General features: G+C 37.1%; 1 non-coding gene across 1 annotated transcript; it reads left to right on the plus strand.

The window, feature by feature from the left end:
• Positions 1-11,673: 11,673 nt before the first annotated feature.
• Positions 11,674-11,780, plus strand: LOC131171640 (small nucleolar RNA R71). The gene has a single exon (XR_009142298.1). It is a non-coding gene; the product is annotated as a small nucleolar RNA R71 (small nucleolar RNA).
• The last annotated feature ends 5,013 nt before the right edge of the window (positions 11,781-16,793 follow it).

Here is a 16,793-nt window from a genome sequence, read left to right on the forward strand (position 1 = left end):
GGTGCTTCAACCATGGATTAAGAATATCACTTAATGGGATCCTACACTAAGCATGTCATTAAGCATACAAGAAATGAATAAAACTCATTAAGATCACAAAATATGGATTACCCAATCAAAATCCACAAAATATCTCAAATATTACAACCCTTACTCCAGAATCAAAAGTAAACTACTCACTATCCATAATGCTTACAAGATATAATGAGTTTAAATGGAAATAAAGCTTTAATCTAAGCTAAGAAGTAAGAAATTAAACACTAGAAATGTAGAAAAATGTAAGGAAAGAAAGAAATCTGCACATCTTGGTTGAAAATGGTGTGGAAGGTGGAAGTGACTCTTCAAATTCTCGGCCCTCCTTTCCTTTTCTGCTCCCTTCTTTTTTTTTTAAAATGGAATAATAAGACTATTTATAGCATTTTTCTGACATGGAGCCCTAAAATGGTATGTTCTAGGAGGAATTATTTGAGGGAATCTCCTGCCAGCTCATTAATGAATTCTCTATGGGATCGCATAAGTGGGTGCATAAGTTATGCATCCCTTATCTGATTTTGGCTGATTCGAGTCACTTATGCGAATCATGACTTGGTGCATAGGCTATGCACAATTAGTGAAGGTGCATAAGGGAGGTGAGAATGTGCATAAGCTATCTGATCTCCTTATGCACATTTCGGCGGGTATTGGAACAGTGATTTTTCTCCTTATGCAGATCTACATAGCTTATGCAGCAAGTTATGCACAATTTGGTCAATGCATATTTCAGCTTGAAAACTTGTTTTTGACATCTTTGGCTGTAGAAGTCACTCCTCAATGGCCAAATTTCTCTTCAGTCCTTCAAAAACACCATTTTTCCTACAAAACAAAGTAAAAATTACAAATTAATCCAAAATCGACAATTATGAAAAACTAACTAATTAACTAATGAAATTAGCTAAAAATGACGAATAATCAAATAAAATGGTTATGAAATTAGACCTAAATGACTATGCAAAATGTATGCATCAAATACCCCCAAACTCAAGCTTTTGCTTGTCCTCAAGCAAACTTTAAAATGACATGCAAATTTTTAGGGGTGCCTTATCCAAAGAGCTATGAAAATTACCCATTAAAGTAACTTAACACACCTTTAGCCATACCAACAATCCATATACCCATCCTTCAAAATGCAAAGAATTTAATGCTTATCCAAGCTTTCACCGCTTAGCCATCAAGTCAATTATCATTCAAAATCCCCAAACCAACAAATCAAAAGAGATAGTCATGCTCAAAAGGAATTCTAGGACAATCAATAACCAAAGTATCTCAACATGGAATGATAGAATTGAATGAATAGATGAATAGTTTTCCAATCCCATAGGCAAATTCCCTACTCCCATCTCCACTAATGTAGCAAGTACTATCAAGAGATCAAAGGTCTTTTTAGGGATGTAATGGGGCCATGGGGTTCAAAATGAGGCTAAGAAGAAAAATGGGTAAAAAGGGTTCAAAGCATGAGAATATTTTCAATTTTGACAACATAAGGTACACCTTTTTATTTTATTACATTTTTTTTTCTTTTTTTTTCTTCTTTTTTTTATATATATAAGTGGAGGAGAGAAATACACAATGAGAATTGTCAAGTGCTAGCATAGTTTACAAAACACATAAAAATGAGGGACATTTGATTTTTTAAACTTGCATTTTGTATTTTCTTTTGATGATTGTCCCTAAAATTTGCCACCCCCAAACTCATTTCTTTAATACTTTGGGTGGATTTCTTTCATTTTGAATGGCAATAGTGAAAAGCACATATACTAGCACTTTTACAAGATGACAAGCACTTCTTCTCCCTTTTATTGTATATTTTTTCTTTTTCTTCTTTTTTTTTATTTTTATTTTTTATTTTTTTTTATGTACCTAATATTATGAATAATTATTCTCATGAAAAGGGTTGGAGTGTTTGGTTCATTGGCTAGGTGGTAATAAGGATTTCAAGAAAAATTAGGGATAAAAAGGCTCAAAGAGGTTTGCAAGGGTAAATTTTAATTAGGAGAAAGGGCCAAAGGTTCAAAATGAGAAGGTTTAAATCAAAGAATGCCTAATCATTTCTCTTTTCAAGTATAAGCTGGTATTTCGCCTTGAAAGGTTTAGAAAATTTGTTCTAGGATTGGTGAGACATCATTTGACTACCTTATATCCAATAACTCCCTCTAAACACTTCCATCTCAAAATGACTAGTTGGGTGGCTTTTTGGCTAAGAAGATATAGGCAAGGGATAGACACTTCAAAACCTTGCATCTTTTAGGAAACTTTCAATCCACAAACCCAACTAAAGGTAAGTCAAATCACTCTCATAGGCAACTTTTCAATACTCAAGGGATTTGGCAAAAGAGTTTAATGCATGATGCATGATTCCTAAAAATGAGTAATGCATTAACTAAATGGAGGAAGTCTATTTGTATGCAATGTGTACAATTTCTAAGTGATGTATAATGTGTGTGTAAATGTGTTATGTATATGTATGTATGGATGTATATGTAAAATATTTACAATATATGAAAATGAAATGGGATGAGATGTTCTTATACTCAAAATGTGAAAAATGAAGCAAAAATAAAGCAAAAATCAGAATGTGCACCCCCAAACTCAAAATTGGACATTGTCCTAAATGTCTCATGCAATGTGTTATCAAAAGTCAAAGTAAATGGTAATTACCAGGAATTGTAAAGATTAAGAGCAAAAAGAAAGAGTTACCTGGTATGTAGCAGATGAGACTTCAAGATAAAGGGATGCATAAGCGCACGGAGTTATGCGAGTTAAGTGCTATCCAGAGCATGTGCATAAGTAAGGTGCATAAGCTGTGCGGTGCTGCATAAGAGGCAATATATGTTGCATAGGCTATGCAGGACAGTTGCATAAGGGGAATACAACCTGTGCGATCTTTGCATAAGTAGCGAAAAGGGTTACCTGAGCTATGCAAAAACAGTTGCATAAGGAAATACAACACATGCGATGTATACAAAAGCTTTGCATGGGAATTGGCAAGGGAAATGTACAACCAGTAGAAGTATTGAAATATATACAGTATGGGCAAATATGTACAAAAGGGCAATAAGTGCAATGATATTTAAAGAAGACTACTGTAATAGCTATCCAATAAAACTTCAAGACAAACAAAATTTAAAACAAACTAATTCAAAACAAACAAACCTAATTTGAAACAAACTATAAATGTTTGAACATATTTACAAAGAAAAGGTCCTACAAGATTGAACAAAAGTAAAACAGAAGCTAATCTATGTCTATTGTTTTGCCTTTGTCCAAGGATGTTGCTAAGGAAAGTGCTGCTTGGTAACTTGTCCGAAATGATGGTCTTTGGAGGAGGTGATGGAGGTGGGGTGGCATGCCCAGAAAGATCATGTGTTGCTTCACCATCTCCTTCAGTTCCTTCTGCTTGTCCCTGGTTTCCATGACAAGGTCAAATAGGTGATCATGACGATCCTTGAGTGTATCAAGACCAGTGTCAAGTTTCCTATCCACAAAGTAGATATCATCACTAAGCCTGTCAAGGTAGGTGAATAAGGCTTTAGTGTTGAATGCGGGAGGGGTGTGGATGAGGTAGGTTCATGTAGGAGGAATGGGTGGCAGAGTGCTGGGATGTCTGAGCGGTGAGGGTGGGGTAGGTGTAGTAGGGTCTTTGTGGGGTGGTGTGAAAGGTTGGGTTTCTGGTTGTGCAATAGGCTCAGTTTCTGCTGCAGGGTGGGCAGTATCAAAATATGACAAATTGAACCCTGTTTTGGTTAAGTGTGCAGTATCAAAATATAAAGTGTCCACAAGTCTTTGGTATTGAGTGCTCTGCAGATTAAAACCAAAATGCTTGGCTATGACAGTGATGAGCCCACCCAAAACAATGTCACCTATGGATTTGGTGGCAATATGCATCACATGTTCACAAAAGAAATAACCAGGAGAAACCTTAACTTTGTGAAATGCACACCATAACATAAATAGTTCAGATTTTCCCTCTGACACGAACTAGTCCCTCTACCCAATATTGTGCTAGCAATCACCTATGAATAAACCTAAGTGCGAGGTCAAGTATTTGGGATGTTTTTGATCTTCCAGCAGAGAAAGTTTGAGGTTGGTTTGTGATGATTCTCCAAAATTGGGCAGCATTCCAAATGCCCTTGTTGGCTACCTCTACTCCAGTATGTGGTACTCTAAATAACCCATCAATAGCAAAACCAAAAATGCTATGAAATCGGTCCAATGACAGCTCTCTATTTTTCACAAAGCATCTAAATTTAATAATTGGTTTATGTTATACATCATGCAATTTAAGGGTAGCAGTGAATGAATAAATAAACTCCAAAACTAGAGTTGGATAAACTATCTCTGTTTATGCACAAATTCCATCAACCCATCCCATCAAGATATGCAACTATATTGTCAAATAAACCAAGGGACTGGAGAGAATCGGCAGATATATACCTAGTGGGTTGGACCCTCCTATCCTTGAGTCGCTTAAAAGCTGCCTTTTGAATTGTATCAGGAAGAGGCCAGGGTAGCTTTGATACATGTGAAATGGCTGAAATTGTCTTTTCTTTGGAAGAGGGTGTAGAGGCTAGAGCTTTTGGCTTTTTGGGTGGCGGTTCAGACAATGGGGTGGAGTGGGTCTTTGCGTTTGGGACAGAGGAGGGCGGAGGACATGGGTCGCCTGATTTGGACCGGATTTTGCGTTTGTATGTGGTTGGGGAGGTGGTGGGGTGTCGCTTGTGGAGGAGGATTGGAAGTGGGGGGTAGCGATGAAAATGGACAGACGTCGAGCGGGGACGCGGGGCGGGAGTGGGGAGGTGACTCCATTGCTGATGAAGTAGATGGAAAAGATAATGGGGAAAGAAGAAAATCGAAGAAGAATGAGAATTAGGGCAAATGTAGTGAGAATCGAAATGGAGAAGAAGGCGTGAGGAGGAGTTATGTCGGAATGAGGATTATGAGAGAAGAAGGGCAGTGAACAGGTTTATCGGGGTGAAGGTGGGAAAGAAAAAGGAAAAAAATTTGATTTAAATGGGTTTTTTGAAAGCGCATAAGCGGAAAGTGCATGTGCATGGCTTATGCACCAGCTTATGCAAGTGTTGCCTTGTTTTGAAGTGCAGAAAAATATGTCATGCAGAAGTGCATAGGCCATGCACGTTGCTTATGCAGGTTTCGGCAACTTTTGAAAATTGGGAAGTGAAGTCATGCGGGAGTGCATAAGTCATGCACTCCCCTTATGCACCTCTCGGCAGAATTGGTTTTTCAGAAAATCGGGTCATGCAGAAGTGCATAGGCCATGCACTCTGCTCATGCACTCTTCGGCAATTTTTGGAACTTGGGTTGGTGGTCATGCAGATGTGCATAAGCTATGCACTCTGCTTATGCACTCTTCGGTGGGTTTTGAGATTCAGAGTATGAGGTCATGCAGAAGTGCATAAGCTATGCACTCTGCTTATGCAGGTTTCGGCAACTTTGGTTTTTCTGGGTTTCTGGTCATGCAGAAGTGCATAGGCCATGCACGTTGCTTATGCACCCCTCGGCAGGTTTGAATTTTTGGAGTTTCTGGTCATGCAGAAGTGCATAGGCCATGCACGTTGCTTATGCACCCCTCGGCAACTTTGGTTTTTCTGGGTTTCTGGTCATGCAGAAGTGCATAGGCCATGCACGTTGCTTATGCACCCCTCGGCAGGTTTGAATTTTTGGAGTTTCTGGTCATGCAGAAGTGCATAGGCCATGCACTCTGCTTATGCAGACTTCGGCAGAGAGAGAAAATGCAGAATTTGAAGTTGTGCAAATGTGCATAAGTCATGCACTCACCTTATGCAAGTTTTGACAGATATGAAATTTGACAAAATGAGGTTATGCAGAGTTGCATAAGCTATGCACTCTCCTTATGCACTTGCAATAAAGGTGGAAAATGGCAAGAATTGTGGTTATGCAGGATTGCATAAGCTATGCAGTTGCTTATGCACAAGTCAACAAAATTAAGATTGCAAAATGGAACATGATTTGCAAGTGTGAAAAATACCCTAAAATGAAGAAATATAATTCCATGAAGCATAAACCATGAGAAATTTTCACTAAAAACACGTCAATATATACAAAGTGTATCAAAAAGGCATCACACAAGCATGTAAAAATGGATCCTACATAAAAGACCTTTGAGAACTATGCCATTTTAAGTCAAATTCTGCAAATCAACATTTAGCACATAAAACTCCATAAAATCTGCATGAAGTTGCATCTAACCACAAATGAGAAATGAACTTTACAAGTTTTGCCAAGAAAATGCAGCATTTCTACCTTGTATCCTATAACCCAAAGAAGCTCAAAACTGCAAAAATGACTCACTTACCACTATATTAACATTATAAGCACAAGTATTAAAAAAAATACACACCCAACCTCACCAAGAACTTAAGTGATCTGCTGCAGATTTTATTTTTCTGCTCTGTATAAACCAGATAGCAACTTCAGCAGTTCACCAACCTTCCTCCATTGAAATACATCCAACCTCACCAAAAACACAAGCCATTTGTTGCAGACACCCTTTTTGCTGCAGATTTCACTTTTCCTCTGCATAAAGCAGTTGCGGCTCTGCATAGGTTATGCGCAAAAAACCATCGATTCTTTTGAAGAACAAAATTCTCAAGTTAAATTACTTCCCCAACAGTTCTGACCTTTCTTCATGGAATTACATCTACAAGGGACAAGATTTAACAATGTCAAAAATTGAATTTGGGAGATTTAAGATAAAAACTAAATCAATGAAAATGAGAGTAAATTAGCAAAAGCAAAATAAAAGGACTTGGGATGCCTCCCAAGAGGGCTAATTATAGTCCTTATTTGGACTTTTCATGAATTTCATGAAAAGAGGTGAGGATTGGAGAGCTTGTAACAGACTTGCTCCTATTATTGGGTCTCGGTTATGTAATGTTTCAATCTATGCCCATTGACCTTGAAATTCCCAGTTTTCACTCCAAATTTCAATTGCTCCATAAGGGAAAACCTTAGAAACTCTATATGGACCAGTCCACCTTGACTTGAGTTTTCCAGGAACAATTTCAATCTTGAGTTGAACAACAAAACTAAATCACCTTCTTTGAATTCCTTTTTCTCGGATGCTTATCATGCCAAACTTTAGTTCTTTCGTTGTAAATACGGGCACTTTCATAAGCATCCATCCTCAATTCCTCAAGCTCATTAAGTTGTAACAACCTTTTCTCACCAGCGTGCTTAAGATCAAAATTCAAGGTTTGAATGGCCCAATATGCTCTATGTTCTAGCTCCACAGGTAAATGACAAGACTTACCATACACCAACCTAAAGGGAGTAGTTCCTATAGGGGTTTTGTAGGCGATCCTATATGCCCATAAAGCATCATCTAGTTTGATAGACCAATCTTTCAGAGAATTGTTCTTTGTTTTCTCCAAAATATGCTTGAGCTCTCTGTTAGAAATTTCAACTTGTCCTGAAGTTTGAGGTGGTATGGTGTAGCTATCTTGTGCACTACACCATACTTCCTCATTAGGCTCTCAAATTGCTTATTACAAAAATGGGAACCCCCATCACTAATTATAGCCCTAGGAGCTCCAAATCTGCTCAAGACAAATTTCTTCAAGAATTTCACTACCACTCTAGCATCATTAGTTGGAGTTGCAATAGCTTCCACCCACTTTGACACATAGTCAACTCCAACTAAGATGTATCTATTACCATATGAAGGAGGGAATGGCCCCATAAAATCTATTCCCCAAACATCAAATAATTCCACTTCAAGAATATTATTTAGGGGCATTTGATCTCTTTTTGACAAATTTCCACTCCTTTGACATTTATCACAATCCAGCACAAATTTCCTCACATCCTTAAAAATATTTGGCCAAAAGAAACCAGCTTGCAAAATTTTACTAGCTGTTTTAGAGATTCCAAAATGTCCTCCATAATCAGAAGCATGGCAATGATGCAAAATACTCTGTGTCTCCTCTTCAGGAATACACCTCCTTATTAAACCATCACAACATCTCCTGAAGAGTAAAGGATCGTCCCATCTATAAAACTTCACCTCATGCAAAAACTTTTTCTTTTGTTGCCATGTCATACCTAGAGGTAAAACTCCACAAGATAGATAATTCACAAAGTCTGCATACCAAGGTAGTTTAGCAACAAGAGAGAAAAGTTGTTCATCCAAGAAAAATTCATCAATAGGGATTTCATCCAATTCTTCACCATCCAATTTCAACCTACTAAGATTATCAGCAACTACATTTTCAGCTCCCTTCTTATCTCTAATCTCCAAATCAAATTCTTGTAACATCAGAATCCACCTAATGAGCCTAGGCTTAGCCTCCTTTTTACGGAGCAAATACCTGATGGCTGCATGATCTGAAAATATAACCACCTTTGAGTCAATAATGTAAGGTCTGAATTTTTCCAATGCAAAGACAATTGCTAAAAATTCCTTTTCAGTTGTTGCATAATTTGTTTGAGCCTCATCCAGTGTTCTACTAGCATAATAAATAGCATAAGCCTTTTTGTCCTTTCTTTGACCAAGAACAGCTCCAATTGCATAGTTGCTAGCATCACACATAATTTCAAAGGTTAGGCTCCAATCAGGTGGTTGCATGATTGGTGCGATGATAAACTTGCTTCAACTGCAAAAGGCATCCAAACACTCTTGGTCAAATACAAATGGTGTGTCATTACTTAACAAATTAGACAAAGGTTTAGCTATTTTAGAAAAATCCTTGATAAAGCGTCTGTAGAACCAGCGTGTCCTAGGAAACTTGAATTCCTTTGACATTGGTAGGAGGAGCCATCTTCTCTATCACTTCAACCTTGGCTTTATCAACCTCTATTCCTGTTAGACACCAAGTGTCCAAGCACTATCCCTTCTGAACCATGAAATGACACTTTTCCCGATTTAACACAAGGTCGATGTATCGCACATCGTTGCAAAACTCTAGAAAGGTTAGCCAAGCATATATCAAATGAAGATCCATAAGCGAAAAATCGTCCATAAAAACCTCCATTATGTCTTCAATGAAATCGAGAAGATTGCCATCATGCACCTTTGAAAAGTGGTGGTGCATTACACAACCCAAATGGCATCCTTCTATAAGCAAAGGTTCCATATGGACAAGTAAAAGTGGTTTTCTCTTGATCATTTGGATGGATAGGGATTTGAAAAAACACGAATATCCATCTAAATAGCAAAAGTAAGAATGCCTAGCTAGTCTTTCCAACATCCGATCAATGAAGGGAAGTGGAAAATGATCTTTTCTAGTGGCAACATTTAATTTCTAATCTATGCACATTCGCCAACTAGTCAGCATTCGTGGGAATTAATTCATTATTTTCATTTTTGACCACCTGTCATTCCACCCTTTTTGGGACAACATGTCTGGGCTCACCCAAGTACTATACGAGATAGGGTAAATGATCCACTGCATCAAGCAACTTCAAAATTTCCTTTTAACAACTTCTTTCATATTTGGGTTCTACCTCCTCGATGTTCAATAGATGGCTTACAATTTTCTTCCAAAATGATTCTATGCATGCAAAAGTGTGGGCTTATTCCTTAATGTCATCTATGGTGTATCCTAAGACTTTCCTAAATTGTCTCAACACTCTTAACAACTTATCGACCTCTAAGGTACTCAAGTTTGCATTTACAATTCTTTGGATAAGTGTTATTAGTGCCAAGAAATTCATACACAGTGAGAAGGAAGTTGCTTAAGTTCTACCTTAGGTGCATCTTCTTCCTTGAATGATGGTTACTTAAATTCGACTTTTCCTTTTGTGTGAGTTGAAAAGCTGGAGCGAAGTGAATGGTGGACTTCCCTAAGTGTTGAGCATATGCAGCTACAAGAGGGTTGTCATAGTTTATGCCTCCTCCATGAACCAAGCAATTTTCAAGTGGATCTTACGGATATTTCTTTACGAAATGTTCTTCAACCAGCTCATCAATGATATCAACTCTCAAGCAAGTATCGACTTGAATGATGCTTCTTCATAGAGTTATTAATATTGAAAACCAATTGCTCTTCACCAACCCTAAGAGTCAGCTTTTCTCCTTTCACATCAATCAATTCTCCAGCTGTAGCCAGGAAAGGACTTCCCAAGATAATTGGAATATTAAAATCTTAATACATGTCCAAGATGACAAAGTCAAGTATGTAGAACTTCCCAACCTTGAGGCACATTCTCCAAAATCCCTTGGGATACTTGATTGATCTGTCACCAATCAAGAGAAATGTGGGTTGGTTTAAGATCTCCCATGTTGAGCTTATCATAAATGGAAAGGGGCATAAGGCTAACACTAGCCCCTAAATCACATAAGGCTTTTGTAGAACAAGACTCTCCAATGTGTCATTGAATTGAAAAACTCCCTTGATCCTTGAGCTTTGGAGGATGTTTACTTTTGAGGATAGCTCTACATTCTTATGTCAAATCTACAGTTTCATCATCTTCAATTTTCCTCTTGTTTGAGATTATTTCTTTCAATAATTTTGCATAAGAGGGCATTTGTGAAAGAGCATCAACAAAGGCACATTTATGTAAAGTTTCTTCAAAACCTCTAAGAACTTCCCAAATTGCCTATCAAGCTTGGCTTTGTGAAATCTTTGTGGAAAGGAAGTTGTGGCTTGTAGGGTTCGGGAGGTATATATTTCTCTTCCTTCTCTTCAAATTCCTCTTTACATTTTTCTACACTCTCTTGTTTTTCACTCTCATCGGTTCCTTTCTCATTTTCTCTCTTCTCACCATTTTCACTCTTCGTGTTTTTCACTCCCATCATTATTTACAACTCTCCCACTTCTTAAAGTAATAGCTTGACATTGCTCTCTTGGGTTTCTGGTTGACTTGGCGATTTTCCAAAAGATTTAGCACTTGAGGAAGATGCTTGTTGTGCAATCTGGTTTTCCAAAGATACATTATGTGTTTGCATCTGTTCCACCTTGCTTTCATCTCTCTCATCTCCTCATCATGCTTATTTTGGTTAGTAAGAATCATTTGCAATAAAGCTTGATGGTGGAATTTCGTTCTTCTTTGTTTTGGTGGAGGGTTCATATTTTTTCTGCTGAAAATTAGGCGGTGGTTGCCTATTTTCTTGATATGGAACTTGACTCTCTTTGTTGTGGTTGAAAATTCTGATTTTGAACTTGATTTTGCTGATTTCCCCATGAAAAGTTGGGATGATTCCTCCAATTTGGATTGTAAGTTTGAGAATAAGAATTCCCCATTTGTTTGTTTCCATAATTACCAACATATGCTGCTTGTTCTCCATAGTCTACTCCACAGCTGGTAGTTTCCTCTGCGTAAGCCACTTGTTGTGAACTTCCAGCTGATGATGTTGAACTAACCAACATACTCAAGTCTTCCATCTTCTTAGCCAAAACATTAGTAAGTGCATCAAATTTTGCATTAATCATGTTGAATGGGTCAAGATCATACATTCCAGCAGCTTGCCTCTTTTGAGTTTGAGCTGGTCCTCTTGGACTACTCCAAAGATGAGTATTCTTTGCAATTTTCTCCAATAGCTCATAAGCTTCATCTTCATGCTTAATAATAAATTCTCCTCCTGTTTGAGCATCAATAATTCCTCTGATTGCAGGAGTGACATTTGTGTAAAAATTCTGGTTTATCATCCATTTCGGAATGGCATGATGTGGGCATAATCTCTCTAATTCCTTCCATCTCATCCATGACTCATATAGAGTTTCATCCTCTCTTGGTCTGAAAGCTGTCATTTGATTCCTCAGTTCTTGAGTTTTTCCAGGTGGAAAATATTGTGCAAGAAATGCATCAGTGAGTTGCTCCCAATTTATAATGGAGTTGTGAGGTAATGAATCAAGCCAATCAATGCTCTATCTTTTAAAGAGAATGGGAATAGCTTCAATCTTCTTTGCATCATCGACACTCCAGGTTGTTTTGCATGTCACGGATCATAGCAAATTTCTTGAGATGTGTGTGTGGATTTTTCAGAAGGATGACCTCCGAATTGAGAATTTTGAATCATTTGAAGAACTCCAAAATCCATCTTGTAACTATTTGCATCAATCCTTGGTCTTGCTATACTCTCTCTCAAGTCATCAAAACGTGGAAAAGCATGATCCATCATACTTCCCCTAGGCACATTAGCATTAACAACTTCTTCTCCCTGGGCTGCATTTTCGTTGTTTCGATCATTTCCAGCATTACCAACACCAATTCTAATCCTCTCATCAGCCATGTCTGCTTCTAATTCAGTTTCTCTCAATGCTTCTTTCCTTCTTCTGGTTTCTTTCTTGTTGGCCTTACAAAACTTTTCAATTTCAGGATTAAACAGTAAGGATGTGTCACTTGTGCTTCTAGCTCTTCTCATAAAAGGTTAAAAATACCTGAAAAAGAACAAACAAACACAAAATGAAAAGATAACAAAGATAAAACTATAAACAACTAAAATAATCAAAAACTCAATATTAAACAAACAACTCCCCGGCAACGCGCCAAAAACTTGATGCGTCCCTACCGCAAGTGCACGGGTCGTACAAGTAGTATAGAAAAGATATCGATCCCACGAGGAGTCGTGTTAATGATTGAATTTTTGATATAAAAGTTGACTAAATCGAAGTATTTATGAAATTAAAGTAATGAATTGATGGGTAATGGAGCGTGAAATCTATATGTGCAAAATCAATATTCTATTCAACAATGTATTGCATTAAACTAAAATTGCTTCAAATTGAAATAAGCAAGTTCAAATATGGCAATATTGAAAATGGCAAGCAATTAAATTCAATTGAAAATTAACAATGGTAAAAAGGCGATTCCGGAGTTCGGGATTTCATATTCGAGCTATTTTGGGATTTTAAATTGGTTATCCAATCTTATGAAACTTATGGGTTTTAAGGAGATTAATTCTTAAATCCTTTGAATTCCCTTTCGAGTGAGACAAAGAGTGCCTTAATCAAACTAATCCTACTTTCGTGGAGTTAGAATTAATTAAGACCCATTAAGTTCTTTAATTAATATGTGAATCCTCTTAATCCTTAGCCTATTTCTAGGTCTAAGTTAATTAAGTCCAATTTCTTGATTATCTATCACAAGGCCTTCTCCTTTCGGTGCTTCAACCATGGATTAAGAACATCACTTAATGGGATCCTACACTAAGCATGTCATTAAGCATACAAGAAATGAATAAAACTCATTAAGACCACAAAATATGGATTACCCAATCAAAATCCACAAAATATCTCAAATATTACAACCCTTACTCCAGAATCAAAAGTAAACTACTCACTATCCATAATGCTTACAAGATATAATGAGTTTAAATGGAAATAAAGCTTTAATCTAAGCTAAGAAGTAAGAAATTAAACACTAGAAATGTAGAAAAATGTAAGGAAAGAAAGAAATCTGCAAATCTTGGTTGAAAATGGTGTGGAAGGTGGAAGTGACTCTTCAAATTCTGCTCAGCCCCTCCTTTCCTTTTCTGCTCCCTTCTTTTTTTTTTAAAATGGGATAATAAGACTATTTATAGCATTTTTCTGACATGGAGCCCTAAAATGGTATGTTCTAGGAGGAATTATTTGAGGGAATCTCCTGCCAGCTCATTAATGAATTCTCTATGGGACTGCATAAGTGGACTGCATAAGTTATGCAGTCCCTTATCTGATTTTTGATCTGAGTCACTTATGCGGCGCATGACTTGGTGCATAGGCTATGCACAATTCCGTGAAGGTGCATAAGGGAGGCGAGAATGTGCATAAGCTATCTGATCTCCTTATGCACATTTCGGCAGTATTGGAAACGATGATTTTTCTCCTTATGCGAATCTGCATAGCTGATGCGGCAAGTTATGCACAATTTGGTCAATGCATATTTCAGCTTGAAAATTTGTTTTTGACATCTTTGGCTGTAGAAGTCACTCCTTAGTGGCCAAATTTCTCTTCAGTCCTTCAAAAACACCATTTTTCCTACAAAACAAAGTAAAAATTACAAATTAATCCAAAATCGACAATTATGAAAAACTAACTAATTAACTAATGAAATTAGCTAAAAATGACTAATAATCAAATAAAATGGTTATGAAATTAGACCTAAATGACTATGCAAAATGTATGCATCACATTGTCATGGGTGGGCTCATAACTGTTATAGCCAAGCATTTTGGTTTTAATCCGGAACAGCATCCACTACCAGCACTTTCAGACACCCTATATTTTGATGCTACACACCTATCCAAAACTGGATTCAGCTTGCCACCTTCTGACACTGCACAACCAAAGAATGTAAATTGAACCTTTGCACAACGGAGGGACAATTTGTCCCACCAGTCCAACAGCATTCTATTGAACCCACACCCCTCGATGCGCACAGACACCCAAAGGCTTACGCACGACCCACACCTTCTGCAGCTGAACCCTCTTCATCCACAGCCCCTCCTGCCTTCAACACTAAAGCCTTATTCACCTATCTTGAAAGGCTTAGTGATGATATATACTTTGTGGATAGAAAGCTTGAATCTGGTCTTGATATCCTCAAGGATCGTCATGATCAACAATTTGATTTTATCTTGGAAACTAGAGATAAGCAGAAAGAATTAAAGGAGATGATGAAGCAGCTCATGATTTTTCTGGGAATGCCACCTCCACCTCTACCTCCACCTCCATCACCTCCTCCAGAACCATCACTTCGACAGCAAAAAGCTCCAACCAGTCCTTTAGCAGCATCTTTCGACAAGGGCAAAACAATAGAATTAGATTAGTTTCTGTTTTACTTTTGTTCAAACTTGTAGGAGTTTTTCTTTGTAGATATGTTGAAACAATTTCAGTTTGTTTTGAATTCTGTTTTTCTTGAAGTTCTATGGGATGGCTATTACATTAGTTTTTCACTAATTTTCATTGCCTTTACTACCCTTTTGTGCATACTTGTCCATACTCTGTATATATTTGCATGCTTCTACTGGTGTTTGCACATTTTTCCTTGCTCATCATCATGCAGCAACTTTTGAATATACTGCACAGGCTGCGAATCCCCTTATGCAAATATTTTGCATAGCCTGTGCAGTCCTTTATGCTACATCATGCGAATCGCCAGTGTAACCCCCTTATGCAAATGTTACGCATAGCACATGCGATCCTTCTTGCCACTCATGCGAACCACATAGCTTATGACCCTCCTTATGCACATTGCTCGACAAGACTTTATTCTGCATAACACATGCGACTTCTTATGCATCCCCATTATCTCTTGAATTCTCATTTGCTCTATATCAGGTAACTTTTTCTTTTTGCTCTTAAATTTCACAATTTCTGGTAACTACTCTTTACTTTGAGTTTTGATAATGCACTGCTTGAGACATTGAGGACAATGTCCAATTTTGAGTTTGGGGGTGCACATTTTGATTTTTGTTACATTTTTCACATTTTGAGTATAGGAACATCTCATCCCATTCCATTTACATATATTGTAACTATTTTACATCTACATCCATACATACATACACATAACACATTTACACACACATTATACATCACTTAGAAATTGTACACATTGCAATCAAATAGACAAATAGATTTCCTCCATTTAGTTAATGCATTGTTCATTTTTAGGAATCATGCATCATGCATTAAAATCTTTTGCCAAATCCCTTGAGTATTGAAAAGCTGCCTATGAGAGTGATTTGACTTACCTTTAGTTGGGTTTGTGGATTAAAAGTTTTCTAAGAGGTGCAAGGTTTTGAAGTGTCTATCCCTTGCCTATATCTTCTTAGCCAAAAAGCCACCCAACTAGTCCTTTAGATATTGGAATGTTTAGAGGGAGTTATTGGATATAAGGTAGTCAAATGATGTCTCACCAATCCTAGAATAAATTTTCTAAACCTTTCAAGGCGAAATACCATCTTGTACTTGAAAAGAGAGATGATTAGGCATTCTTTGATTTAAACCTTCTCATTTTAAACCTTTGGCCCTTTTCCTAATTAAAATTGACCCTTGCAAACCCCTTTGAGCCTTTTTATCCCTAATTTTTCTTAAAATCCTTATTACTACCTAGCCAATGAACCAAACACTCCAACCCTTTTCATGAGAATAATTATTTATAACATTAGGTACATAAAAAAAATTCAATAAAAGGGAGAAGAAATGCTTGTCATCTTGTAAAAGTGCTAGTATATGTGCTTTTCACTATTGTCATTCAAAATGAAAGAAATCCACCCAAAGTATTAAAAGAAATGAGTTTGGGGGTGGCAATTTTAAGGACAAACATCAAAAGAAAATGCAAGATACAAGTTTAAAGTATCAAAATGTCCCTCCATTTTTATGTCTTTTGTAAACTATGCTAGCACTTGACAATCCTCATTGTGTATTTCTCTCCTCCATATAAATATAAAAAAATTTATATAATAAAATAAGAAGTGTACCTTATGTTGTCAAGATTGAAAATATTCTCATGGTTTGAATCCTTTTTACCCATCTTTCTTCTTAGCCTCATTTTGAACCCCATGGCCCCATTGTATCCCTAAAAAGACCTTTGATCTCTTGATAGTATTTGCTACATTAGTGGAGATAGGAGTAGGGAATTTTCCTATGGGATTGAAAAATTATCCATTCATTCATTTAATTCCATCATTCTATATAGAGACACTTTGACTATTGATTGTCCTAGAATTCCTTTTGAGCATGACTCTCTCTTTTGATTGGTTGGTTTTGGAATTTTGAATGATAATTGACTTGATGGCTAAGCGGTGAAAGCTTGGATAAGCATTAGATTCTTTGCATTTTGAAGGATGGGTA

Source organism: Hevea brasiliensis, chromosome 12 (genome assembly GCF_030052815.1).
Source record: "Hevea brasiliensis isolate MT/VB/25A 57/8 chromosome 12, ASM3005281v1, whole genome shotgun sequence".
NCBI classification, from domain to species: domain Eukaryota; kingdom Viridiplantae; phylum Streptophyta; class Magnoliopsida; order Malpighiales; family Euphorbiaceae; genus Hevea; species Hevea brasiliensis.